The 12,892-nt window shown below is 56.0% G+C and overlaps 1 long non-coding RNA gene across 2 annotated transcripts in view; it reads left to right on the top strand.

Annotated features, from left to right (window-relative positions):
• The first annotated feature begins 1,375 nt into the window (after window positions 1–1,375).
• LOC127039193 (uncharacterized) overlaps window positions 1,376–12,892 on the top strand; it is a 61,876-nt gene continuing 50,359 nt past the window's right edge. The window contains exons 1-3 of one of the 2 annotated variants that reach the window (XR_007770917.1): window positions 1,376–1,522; window positions 4,897–5,094; window positions 8,627–8,731. This is a non-coding gene — a long non-coding RNA (uncharacterized LOC127039193). Of the gene's footprint in view, window positions 1,523–4,896; window positions 5,095–8,626; window positions 8,842–12,892 lie in introns of those variants that run through there. The other variant, XR_007770916.1, reaches the window with a different exon arrangement.

Here is a 12,892-nt window from a genome sequence, read left to right as displayed (position 1 = left end):
ATTTTTTTCAGAGAACTACTCACAATGAGGCCGAGATCTCGTTCTGGAGCTAATTTAGACGCCATCATCTTGTATGTATAGTTGGGATTGTTGTTTTTTTCAATGTGCATTACTTTGCACTGATCCACAATGAATTTCATCTGCCATTTTGTTACCCAGTCACTCAGTTTAGTGAGATCTCTTTGTAATTCTTCCAGGTCATCTTTGGACGCAACTATCTTGAGTAACTTAAGATCATCTGCAAATTTTGCCACCTCACCGTTCGCCCCCTTTTCTAGATCATCAGTTAATACGTGGAACAGCACAGGTCCCAGTACAGATCCTTGGGGGTCCCTGGTATTTACCTCTCTCCATTCTGAAAACGGACCGTTTAGTCTGGCCTTTTTGTTTCTTATCTATTAACCAATTACTGATCCAGGAGAGGACCTATCCCGGGACGACTTAGTTTGCTTAAGAGCTTTTGGTGAGTCTCCCCAGCCCCAGGGAGTTGCCTCCTCATCTGACTGTGGCATAAACCATCAGATCTGCCTTGTTTCATGGCACCCAGATAGACTCCTGGGCTTTCCTTGCTGGCCATGGGCACCAGCAGCACGTGGGCAAATGACATTCCCGCAGGTGGCAGCTCAGTGCCTTTTTGGTTAACTTGTGCATAAAAACAAGCATGCCAAGACCCCTTTAAATACTTCAGTTTCCTGGGAATTACCCACAGCGACGAACAGCTGACCTGCCTCCAGTCTGCGCATGGCAGATTATGGTGCTGTCTGAGTGGCACTGCAGCAGGTAGTGGTGATGAATAGCTGGGCAAGTTAATTATCCTTATTGTTGATTGGGTGCCAGAGCTGCCCATGGCCCTATACAGGTGCAGGGAAGACCTGGTTCCTTCCAGTAACAAAAACCTGCAGCTGGCACCAAGGAAATGCAGGTTGGCACTAAACTCCAACATGGCAATAGACCCTGGTTCTCTCTCCTCTGCCCTGGTGATGGGAAATGGGATTCCCTGATAAATTCTCCTCAGCCTCTTGGTCAGTGGCTGGGTAAGGCCCAGAGTCAGGATGGGAGTTGCAGACAGAGGGTGACGGCCGCAGCAGGGGAGCTGCCAGATTTTGGATCTGCAGGTCTGTCCTTGGCCTGCCCCTGATCTCTAGAGAGGAGGGCATCCCAGCAGGATGACCTGAGAGGAAAGATCCTGCAACTTCGCCAGCCTCCTGGCTGCAAGCTAGGTGCCTGCCACGCACCCTCATCTGGCATTAGCGAGTTCCAGGTCCCTCGTGTGACGAACTGGGAAAGTTCTTAATGTTTTCTCTGAATACTGTGTTGGTGCCTCAGTGTCCCCATGGCAGTTCTTAAGTATCTGGCAGAGCAAAGGGCCAGTGCACCTAAATGCCTGACACTCTGTCTCCTAGCAACTGATGGCCTGGGCCCCTCCTCTGCAAAGGTGCCAGCTGAAGGTGTTGGAGACAAAGGGATCAGGTGACCTCCTGGCCCGGGAAAGGGGCTGAGCAGAGAGGAGGGGCTGGGAGGGGTTGTTAGTCTGGAGCTGGCTGGGGTCAAGGGTGGAGGGCAGACATGGGGGTCTGGCTCACTGCCCCCCAGAATGGACCCAGCCGAGGGGTCCGGTTCTCTGTATCTACAAGCTCTGTTTTAGACCTTGTTCCTGTCATTGAATAAACCTCTGTTTTACTGGCTGGCTGAGTCACGTCTGACTGCAAAGTGGGGGTGCAGAACCCGGTGGCTTCCCCAGGACCCCGCTGGGGTGGACTCGCTGTGGGAAGCGCACGGAGGGGCAGAAGATGCTGAATGCTCCAAAGAGAGACCCAGGAGGTGAAGCTGTGGGAGCTTCTTGCCCTGAACAAGTCTGCTCCAAGGGAGAGGAGGCTCCCCAAAGTCCTGACTGGCTTGGTGGGGAGCAGTTCCAGAGCATCGCCCGGGGACTCCGTAACAACTGGTGGCAGCGGCGGGACGTACTGCACCCCGTGAATGGCGCTTCTTGCAGTAAGTGACTGGGGAGCAGTAAAACAAAGGAGGGATAATGAGGACCAGGCGTGCTGAAGGCTCAGAGAGGGACGGTTTCAGGGGGCAGTTAACCTCTGGGAGTGTGTGACCAGCGAGAAGGACTGTTGGAGTAACAGGGTCCCCCTGAGGATTGCAGCCAGCAGTCTCACGGGCGGAGGAGCTTACCGCTCGACCCTGGGAGAGAGAAGGATTTTTGCAGTAGCAGGGTTCCCCGGGGGATTGCAGGAGCAGTCCCAGGGGCGGAGGAGTCTGCAGCTCGACCCTGGCAAAGAGGTGGTGACCACAAGAAGGGCTGGCACACCAGGGGTTCTTCCTGGAAACCATGGGGGAGCCAAGAGCACACATGCCTGTGAGTCCAGAGCCACTTAGGCCATCACTTCACCGTTCCCATCACCATCTCCTTGAGAAGGACATTGTGATCCTGTGCACAAAGAGAGGGTTACACATGGGGAAATTCACCAAGGCACAGTTAATCGTGCAGTTGGAGGAGAAGGACCGCTCTGAGGAGCAGATTCCTGGCCCAGATGGGGCTACAAGAGGATCTGAGAGCAGCTGGAGCATCAGCCAGGCATCCCCGGGAGTCTGGTCCCCAATCAGACGAGGGTCTTCACAATTGGGTTCCCCATCAGGAGATTGGAGACGGATGGGATGGGAGCAGAGCCTGAGAGAGCGAGAGGACCGTGAGAGAGAGCAAGAGCCCGAGGAAGAGCTGCAGGAGAAGCAGCAGCAGCGTGGACTGGTGATGGTGGATCAGAGAGACATAGGGGGCTGCCCAGGGGTTAGTGGGGAAACACGCCTGCGGGGGCGAGACCCTGGGACAGAGAGAACTGTGGTGGTGCAGCCCCAGATGCTGAGGGACTGTGGGACCTGGGTGAAGTTCCCTGGGGTGAAGCCCCTCGCCCTGCCTATGGCCCAGATCCCTGTGCAGACACAGGAGGGGTTGGGCTGGCTGGTTGTTGGGGTTCTCCAGGATATCGGCTGGGAGGCCCTGTTGGGGGGTGACTGTCTCCCCATGGAACAGGATCCAGGCCCCGCTCCTGTAATGGCTGAGGGTTTGAATTCAAATCCAGGGAACCAATTGGCTAGGATGGAAATGGTCAGTCAAAATGCAAATGACCTGGCTGGCAGGGGGGAGGGGCTGCAGGGCTCAGGATACCTGCCTACCTGTAACCAGCCCCCTGGGGCTGAGTGGGAGGGAGAGATGCTCCCCGCCCCCCTGCACACCGGAGAGGGGGCTCACGCTGGCTCTGATGCTGTGACCAGAGCAGAGAGCTCGCTGCCTGCCCCCACTGGGACTGCAAGGGCAGTGCTGAGCACAGGGGAAGCTGAGACCCCAGCTGAGTGCAGGGACACCCAGGCAGGGCAGGTCAGCTGCCAAACAGGTTTGCCTGGTCCAGACGTGCTGCTGGGAAGTGATTACACAGCAGGAAGGGAGCTACCAGGGACAGGGCTCAGGGGGGCTGTGACTCCAGGCCCAGCCAGCGAGAGGGAGCAGGTCCCACTCCCTGCCCCAGCTGCTGAATCCCAGACCGAGCTGCAGAGGGATCCCTCCTTGGAGAAACTGAGGGAACTTGCTGGCCACAGCGCTGCAAACCCCCTTGGGGAAGGCTGCAGGGACAGAGCCCTGCAGGAAAAGGGATTCCTGTACCGGGAATGGGCTCCCCAAGGGGAAGTAGAACTGGGGGGAATCGGAAGGCAGCTGGTGGTGCCCCAGGAATCCACAGGGTTCATCCCATTTGAGCTGCTGGATGGGAGGAGAGTGAGGGGACCCCTGGACCTGAAGGGGGAGGATTGGATGGAGAGGGGGGAAGACCCCCCTGGGGGATCTCTTCCCTGAGGTGGGAGCCAATCTCCCCATCAGGTGTTCCCCGTTCAGAGTCATTGGGAAAGCAGCCCAGAACCTGGAGAGAGAGGTCAGGGACATGCTGGCTTTAGATGGGATCCAGCCGTTTTACAGCCCATGGGCCTCACCCGTGGGGCTGATCCCCAAGGGAGACAGGATGATCTGGTTTTATGGGGGCTATCAGAAGCTTAAAGCCATCACAGTGTCCGATGCCGACATGCCTAGGCCTGGGGAGATTCTAGACAAGCAGAGGGCGATGGAGAACTTAGCCCTGGCAGACACTGATAACATGTGCATCTTTAGCCAGACCTGGGAGGAACAGGTGTCCCAGGTGAAGAGGGGGCTGGGCTGCCTCAAGGAGGTGGGACTGACGGTAAAAGCTGGAAAGTGTAAGGTGGGGACGGACGGCAGAGCTGTTGTGTCTGGGCCACAAAGTGGGAAGTGGCTGCCCAAGCCCAGAGCTGGCAAAGGCCAAGATGGGGGCTCTTAACCAAGAGAGCCCGAATCACAGACCAGAGGGCTGGGAAAAGACCCAATCCCAGCTTGAACCCCAGGGGTATTGGGGTGGCAAAGGGTGTGGGCTGCATAAACCTTCCCACATGCGGCCTGAAAGTGCCATCAAGCACACCCGACCTAAGGGAGGGCGTGAGACTGGACTGTCCTGGTGTAACTCACACCAAGGGATGGGAGAGATGCTGGGGCATCCATGGGAACCTTGATGGGTTCGAACTTCCCCAGGTCACTGGCTGGAGTGACCTCGCTCAGTTCGGTCTCGAAGGGGAGAGAGATGTGACGAACTGCGAAAGTTCTTAATGTTTTCTCTGAATACTGTGTTGGTGCCTCAGTGTCCCCATGGCAGTTCTTAAGTATCTGGCAGAGCAAAGGGCCAGTGCACCTAAATACCTGACACTCTGTCTCCTAGCAACTGATGGCCTGGGCCCCTCCCCTGCAAAGGTGCCAGCTGAAGGTGTTGGAGACAAAGAGATCCGGTGACCTCCTGGCCCGGGAAAAGGGGCTGAGCAGAGAGGAGGGGCTGGGAGGGGTTGTTAGTCTGGAGCTGGCTGGGGTCAAGGGTGGAGGGCAGACATGGGGGTCTGGCTCACTGCCCCCCAGAATGGACCCAGCCGAGGGGTCCGGTTCTCTGTACCTACAAGCTCTGTTTTAGACCTTGTTCCTGTCATTGAATAAACCTCTGTTTTACTGGCTGGCTGAGAGTCACGTCTGACTGCAAAGTGGGGGTGCAGGACCCGGTGGCTTCCCCAGGACCCCGCTGGGGTGGACTCGCTGTGGGAAGCGCACGGAGGGGCAGAAGATGCTGAATGCTCCAAAGAGAGACCCAGGAGGTGAAGCTGTGGGAGCTTCTTGCCCTGAACAAGTCTGCTCCAAGGGAGAGGAGGCTCCCCAAAGTCCTGACTGGCTTGGTGGGGAGCAGTTCCAGAGCATCGCCCGGGGACTCCGTGACAGACTCGCTGTGGGAAGCGCACGGAGGGGCAGAGGATGCTGAATGCTCCAAGAAGAGACCCAGGAGGTGAAGCCGTGTGAGCTTCTTGCCCTGAACAAGTCTTCTCCGAGGGAGAGGAGGCTCCCCAAAGTCCTGACTGGCTTGGTGGGGAGCAGTTCCAGAGCATCGCCTGGGGACTCCGTAACAACTGGTGGCAGCGGTGGGATGTACTGCAACCCGTGAATGGCGCTGCTTGCAGTAAGTGACTGGGGAGCAGTAAAACAAAGGACGGATAATGAGGACCAGGCATGCTGAAGGCTCAGAGTGGGACGGTTTCAGGGGGCGGTTAACCTCTGGGAGTGTGTGACCAGCGAGAAGAACTGTTGGAGTAACGGGGTCCCCCTGAGGACTGCAGCGAGCAGTCTCAGGGGCGGAGGAGCTTGCCGCTCGACCCTGGGAGAGAGAAGAATCTTTGCATTAGCAGGGCTCCCCTGGGGATTGCAGGAGCGGTCCCAGGGGCAGAGGAGTCTGCAGCTCGACCCTGGCAAAGAGGTGGTGATCACGAGAAGGGCTGGCACACCAGGGGTTCTTCCTGGAAACCATGGGGGAGCCAAGAGCACACAGGCCTGTGAGTCCAGAGCCACTTGGGAACGGTGAAGTGATGGCCTATCACCATCTCCTTGAGAAGGACATTGTGATCCTGTGCACAAAGAGAGGGTTACTCATGGGGAAATTCACCAAGGCACAGTTAATCATGCAGTTGGAGGAGAAGGACCGCTCTGAGGAGCAGATTCCTGGCCCAGATGGGGCTACAAGAGGATTTGAGAGCAGCTGGAGCATCAGCCAGGCATCCCCGGGAGTCTGGTCCCCAATCAGACGAGGGTCTTCACAATTGGGTTCCCGATCAGGAGATTGGAGACGGATGGGATGGGAGCAGAGCCCGAGAGAGCGAGAGGACCGTGAGAGAGAGCAAGAGCCCGAGGAAAAGCTGCAGGAGAAGCAGCAGCAGCGTGGACTGGTGATGGTGGATCAGAGAGACATAGGGGGCTGCCCAGGGGTCAGTGGGGAAACAAGCCTGCGGGGGCAAGACCCTGGGACAGAGAGAACTGTGGTGGTGCAGCCCCAGATGCTGAGGGACTGTGGAACCTGGGTGAAGTTCCCTGGGGTGAAGCCCCTCGCCCTGCCTATGGCCCAGATCCCTGTGCAGACCCAGGAGGGGTCAGGCTGGCTGGTAGTTGGGGTTCTCCAGGATATCGGCTGGGAGGCCCTTTTGGGGGGTGACTGTCTCCCCATGGGACAGGATCCAGGCCCTGCTCCTGTAAGGGCCGAGGGTTTGAATTCAAATCCAGGGAACCAATTGGCTAGGATGGAAATGGTCAGTGAAAATGCAAATAACCTGGCTGGCAGGGGGGAGGGGCTGCTGGGCTCAGGATACCTGCCTACCTATAACCAGCCCCCTGGGGCTGAATGGGAGGGAGAGATGCTCCCCGCCCCCCTGCACACCGGAGAGGGGGCTCACTCTGGCTCTGATGCTGTGACCAGAGCAGAGAGCTCGCTGCCTGCCCCCACTGGGACAGCAAGAGCAGCGCTGAGCACGGGGGGAGCTGAGACCCCAGCTGATTGGGGGGACACCCGGGCAGGGCAGGTCAGCTGGCAAACAGGTTTGCCTGGTCCAGACATGCTGGTGGGAAGTGATTACACAGCAGGGAGGGAGCTACCAGGGAGAGGGCTCAGGGGGGCTGTGACCCCCGGCCCAGCCAGCGAAAGGGAGCAGGTCCCACTCCCTGCCCCAGCCGCTGAATCCCAGACCGAGCTGCAGAGGGATCCCTCCTTGGAGAAGCTGAGGGAACTTGCTGGCCACAACGCTGCAAACCCCCTTGGGGAAGGCTGCAGGGACAGAGTCCTGCAGGAGAAGGGATTCCTGTACCGGGAATGGGCTCCCAAAGGGGAAGTTGAACTGGGGGAAATCGAGAGGCAGCTGGTGGTGCCCCAGGAATCCACAGGGTTCTTCCCGTTCAAGCTGCTGGATGGGAGGAGAGTGAGGGGACCCCTGGACCCGGAAAGGAAGGATTGGGAGGAGAAAGGGGAAGACCCCCTGGGGGATCTCTTCCCTGAGGTGGGAGCCAATCTCCCCATCAGGTGTTCCCCATTCAGAGTCACTGGGAATGCAGCCCAGAACTTGGAGAGAGAGGTCAAGAACCTGCTGGCTTTAAATGGGATCCAGCCATTTTACAGCCCATGGGCCTCACCCGTGGGGCTGATCCCCAAGGGAGACAGGATAATCTGGTTTTATGGGGGCTATCAGAAGCTTAAAGCCATCACAGTGTCCGATGCCGACCCCATGCCTAGGCCTGGGAAGATTCTAGACAAGCATAGGGGGATGGAAAACTTGGCCCTGGCAGACACTGATAACATGTGCATCTTTAGCCAGACCTGGGAGGAACAGGTGTCCCAGGTGAAGAGGGGGCTGGGCTGCCTCAAGGAGGTGGGACTGACGGTAAAAGCTGGAAAGTGTAAGGGGGGACGGCAGAGGTGTTGTGTCTGGGCCACAAAGTGGGAAGTGGCTGCCCAAGCCCAGAGCTGGCCAAGGCCAAGATGGGGGCTCTTAAGTGCTGGAAGAAGACCCTGTCCCAGTTTGAACCCCAGGGGTATTGGGATGGCAAAAGGATTCAAGCCGCATAAACCTTCCCACATGCGGCCTGCGAGTGCCATCAAGCACACCCGACCTAAGGGAGGGCGTGAGACTGTACTGTCCTGGTGTAACTCACACCAAGGAATGGGAGAGATGCTGGGGCATCCATGGGAACGTTGGTGGGTTCGAACTTCCCCAGGTCACTGGCCCGAGTGTCCTCGCTCAGTTCGGTCTCGAAGGGGGGAGAGATGTGACGAACTGGGAAAGTTCTTAATGTTTTCTCTGAGTACTGTGTTGGTGCCTCAGTGTCCCCATGGCAGTTCATAAGTATCTGGCAGAGCAAAGGCCAGTGCACCTAAATGCCTGGCACTCTGTCTCCTAGCAACTGATGGCCTGGGCCCCTCCTCTGCAAAGGTGCCAGCTGAAGGTGTTGGAGACAAAGGGATCAGGTGACCTCCTGGCCCGGGAAAGGGGCTGAGCAGAGAGGAGGAGCTGGGAGGGGTGGTTAGTCTGGAGCTGGCTGGGGTCAAGGGTGGAGGGCAGACCTGGGGGTCTGGCTCACTGCCCCCCAGAATGGACCCGGCTGAGGGGTCTGGTTCGCTGTATCTACAAGCTCTGTTTTAAACCCTGTTCCTGTCATCAAATAAACCTCTGTTTTACTGGCTGGCTGAGAGTCACATCTGACTGCAAAGTGGAGGTGCAGAACCCGGTGGCTTCCCCAGGACCCCGCTGGGGTGGACTCGCTGTGGGAAGCGCACGGAGGGGCAGAGGATGCTGAATGCTCCAAGGAGAGACCCAGGAGGTGAAGCCGTGTGAGCTTCTTGCCCTGAACAAGTCTGCTCCAAGGGAAAGGAGGCTCCCCAAAGTCCTGACTGGCTTGGTGGGGAGCAGTTCCAGAGCATCGCCCGGGGACTCCGTAACACCTCGGGGCATGAACCCCGCACCCCAGCGCTGCAGAGGAGTGCCGTGTGCAGGATCAAGCACGGAGCCGAGTGTCAGGCGCCGGCGTTTGATTCTGAAAGGCTCCTTTGATGGCCAGAGAGAGTGAGAATCAGTCTGCACTTAGCTCCTTCTCATCCTCTGTATCTTAGGCCGCTCGCTCTTGCCCCGGATGCTTGTAAAACTGTGGTAAGTCTAGTTTCAAAATAGCTGTCGCTCGCCATGGTATCTGCCTCTTCATCTCTCGCTTTCTTCCATCTCCTCTCGTCCTTCCTCCTCTTCTTGCCCCTGCCCCCCTGTGCCATTCAAACAGGGCTTTTGATGTTGTCTGGAAGGCCCCTTCCCCAGCTAAGACTGACTCAGATGTCTTGGTTGACTGAGACTTATTAAACAGATGAAGAACTCCCTTTGATCCTGCTCAGTGCTCGCAAGGCCTGTCCCCGCTGCTGGCCTCCAGCAGAGGCTGCGGGCCCTTCCTTGCGGTAATGCTGAGGAGCTTCAGCGAGTGCATGTGAGATTCTGGGACGAAGGCAGGGCCCGGATTAGGCGCTGCTCCGAGTCAGCCTTCACGGCCTGGTCCTCTCGCTGCAGAACTTTCCACTCCCTTGAGGAGCTGCAGCCCTGCGCGTTAAGCCAGATTCTCCAAAGAGCTCAAGGCCAGCTTCCCAGGTGCTCAGCCCCCGGGATCCGGGCTGGCTTTTCAGATGGGCTCAGTTCATACTGGGGCACTGACCTAAACCTGCAGTTTTTCACTTGGTTCTCAGCAGTCCGGGGGGACCCTGCCTGGGGGCTTAGCTCTCTTGAAAGTCTAGCTCCTGGAAGCTGGAGCTGTGTGGGAGAGGCTCAGACTGGGGCTCTCAGCTGTTCCCTCCTCCCTAACTGCTTGTGGGTGCGAATGGTGTTGCTGGTGGAAACTCTGCAGACTGATGTGGTCTGTGCACAGGCCCAGGGTAGCGTGGGAAGGATTGGCACTAACTTCCCCATGCATCGGTTCTCACCCATGTGCCTTGTGTCTGACTCTGGAGGGACCACCCCTGCGCTTGCTTGTCAGTGGCCTAGTCAACTCTAGACACCAGTCAATGCTGGTTGTCGTGGGATTTCCTCAGTCACTAGGGTCTGGGCTGAAGTATGCCAACCTTTCCTGAAGAGCCTGCCCAATGTTCTGGTCCATCCCTGACTGCTACTGATTCCCTGACTGCTACTGATTCGCTGGGTGGCATTTCATAGGAACAGCCATACCAGGTCAGACCAAAGGTCCATCTAGCCCAGTATCCTGTCTTCCAACAGTGGCCAGTGCCAGGTGCCCAGAGGGAATGAACAGAACACAGAATGTCAGGGTTAGAAGGGACCTCACAAGGTCATCTAGTCCAATACCCTGCTCCAAGCAAGACCAATCTCCAGACAGATTTTTTGCCCCAGATCCCTAAATGGCCCCCTCAAGGATTGAACTCACAACCCTGGGTTTAGCAGGCTAACGCTCAAACCGCTGAACTGTCCCTGCAGGTTGGCACCAAACTCCAGCATGGCATTTCCCTGGTGCCAGCTGCAGGTCTGTGAGAGAATCATGAAGTGATCCATCCCCTGTCACCCATTCCCAGCTTCTGGCAAAAAGAGGCTGGGGACACTAGGAGCATGGGGTTGCATCCTTTGGGCAATATGTCTCAGTTTCCCCATTTGTAAACTAATAACTTGTCCTTCTAGGGCATTTTTCATCACTAGAACACAATGTGTGTTTATGAAAAGGTCAGTATTGTTATCCCCACTGTACAGATGGGGAAACTGAGGCACAGCCAGTGGCAGTGACTTGTCTAAGGTCACCCAACAAGCTAGGATGAGAATGTGTACCCACCTTTGGGAATCTCAGGAGAGATGTGCTACACAGGGACTGCAATGAGGGGTCTACCTCATACAGGTGGTGACAGGTTTCAGAGTAGTAGCCGTGTTAGTCTGTATCCGCAAAAAGAACAGAAGTACTTGTGGCATCTTAGAGACTAACAAATTTATTTGAGCATAAGCTTTCGTGGGCTACAGCCCACTTCATTGGATGCATAGAATGGAACATATAGTGAGGAGATGTATATACATACAGAGAACATGAAAAGGTGGGAGTTGCCCTACCCCCTCTAAGAGGCTAATTAATTAAGATGAACTGTTGCCAGCAGGAGGAAAAAAAACTTTTGTAGTGATAATCAAGATAGTCCATTTAAGACAGTTTGACAAGATGCTTAACATGGGAGAAATAGGTTCAATGTGTATAATGGCTCAGCCATTCCCAGTCTCTATTTAAGCCTAAGTTGATTGTATCTAGTCTGCATATCAATTCAAGTTCAGCAGTTTCTCGTTGGAGTCTGTTTTTGAAGCTTTTCTGTTGCAAAATTGCCACCTTTAACTCTGTTACTGAATGGCCAGAGAGGTTGAAGTGTTCTCCCACTGGTTTTCGAATGTTATGATTCCTGATGTCAGATCTGTGTCCGTTTATTCTTTTGCGTAGAGACTGTCCGGTCTGGCCAATGCACATGGCAGAGGGGCATTGCTGGCACGTGATGGCATATATCACATTGGTAGATGTGCAGGTGAACGAGCCCCTGATGGCGTGGCTGATGTGATTAGGTCCTATGATGGTGTCACTTGAATAGATATGTGGACAGAGTTGGCATTGGGCTTTGTGGCAAGAATAGGTTCCTGGGTCAGTGTTTTTGTTCAGTGGTGTGCAGTTGCTGGTGAGTATTTGCGTCAGGGTAGGGGGCTGTCTGTAAGCGAGGACAGGCCTGTCTCCCAAGATCTGGGAGAGTGAGGGATCATCTTTCAGGATAGGTTGTAGATCTTTGATGATGCATTGACGAGGTTTTAGTTGGGGGCTGAAGGTAACGGCTAGTGGCGTTCTGTTATTTTCTTTGTTGGGCCTGTCTTGCAGTAGGTGACTTCTAGTTACTCCTCTGGCTCTGTCGATCTGTTTTTTCACAGGTGGTGAAAGAGCTAATTTGGGCCCGGGAGACCAGTTAACCCACTTGGAAGGCAGGCCAGGCCTAATTAAAGCTGAAGCTGATTCTGCAGTCAGCAGTAGAGAGACTGGCAAGGCCAAGAAGGAAGCCCTGTGGGAGGGTTGATTCTGGGGTCCTCTCCTGAGTACGGAGGGTCGGCCTCGAGGCCAGGAGTGGGAGAGACATGGAGCAGCCAGTGGGGAGGAGCAGGCTCCTGTGGTGAAGCCTGGAGGATCAGAGTGGCGTTCAGATGAAGGGTCAAACCCAAGGAGGGCAGAAGTGGGGTTAAGTTTGTGCTTTGGGTTTGGGATTAGCTGGGGGATCCCAGGGCAGAGCCCACTAAGTCCCGCCCTGAAAGAAGGGTGAATTTAGAGAGGCTGAGGGAGAAGTCACTCCAGCAGGCTCTAGGCCGCGCTCCGTGACCCCACATCCCTTTTACTCTGTCCCTCCCCTTAACGCCTGGCAATGCCACTGCCCCTCATCCCTCTGGCCCTGCACTCTGCCCCTAGCTGCGCCCACCCCCAGGCACTTCGCTTCACTGCCCCTAACTTATCTGCCCTGCACTCTGCCCCATACCTCACAGTTCACTAGCCCCACTACCCATCTGTCCCTGTCCCTTCATGCCCAGATACCTTGTTGCACCAGCCCCCTGTCTGTGCACATTGCTCGTAACCTCACTGCTTCCTTCTCTCCCCTTCGATACCCAATGGCTCCTGCATCCTCTTCCCCACTATTGCACTGGCTTGCTGCAGCCTCAGGCAAATCTGCTTCTCCATCTCAGAGAGACCCTCCAGGGATCCCTTATTGCGTACTTACAAAGTGGTAAGAGACTCTGGGGCAGAAGGGGCTGAGGGACTGTTACTACTCATGCAGGGCTTTTCACCCAAAGCGCAATACAAACGATTCACCTAGCACTGCAGAAATGCAGCCATCTTTGGGATGGAGCTGGGTGGGGTGGGAGGGGGATCTCAGGGATACAGGGTCAAAACCCTCTTCTGTAAATGCCACCAGGGTTTAAAAAAGAAGGTGAGATGGTGAAAATG

Source organism: Gopherus flavomarginatus, chromosome 22 (assembly GCF_025201925.1).
Source record: "Gopherus flavomarginatus isolate rGopFla2 chromosome 22, rGopFla2.mat.asm, whole genome shotgun sequence".
Lineage (NCBI taxonomy): Eukaryota > Metazoa > Chordata > Testudines > Testudinidae > Gopherus > Gopherus flavomarginatus.
The sequence above is the reverse complement of the archived record's forward strand: the minus strand, read 5'-3'. Positions and strand labels throughout refer to the sequence as shown.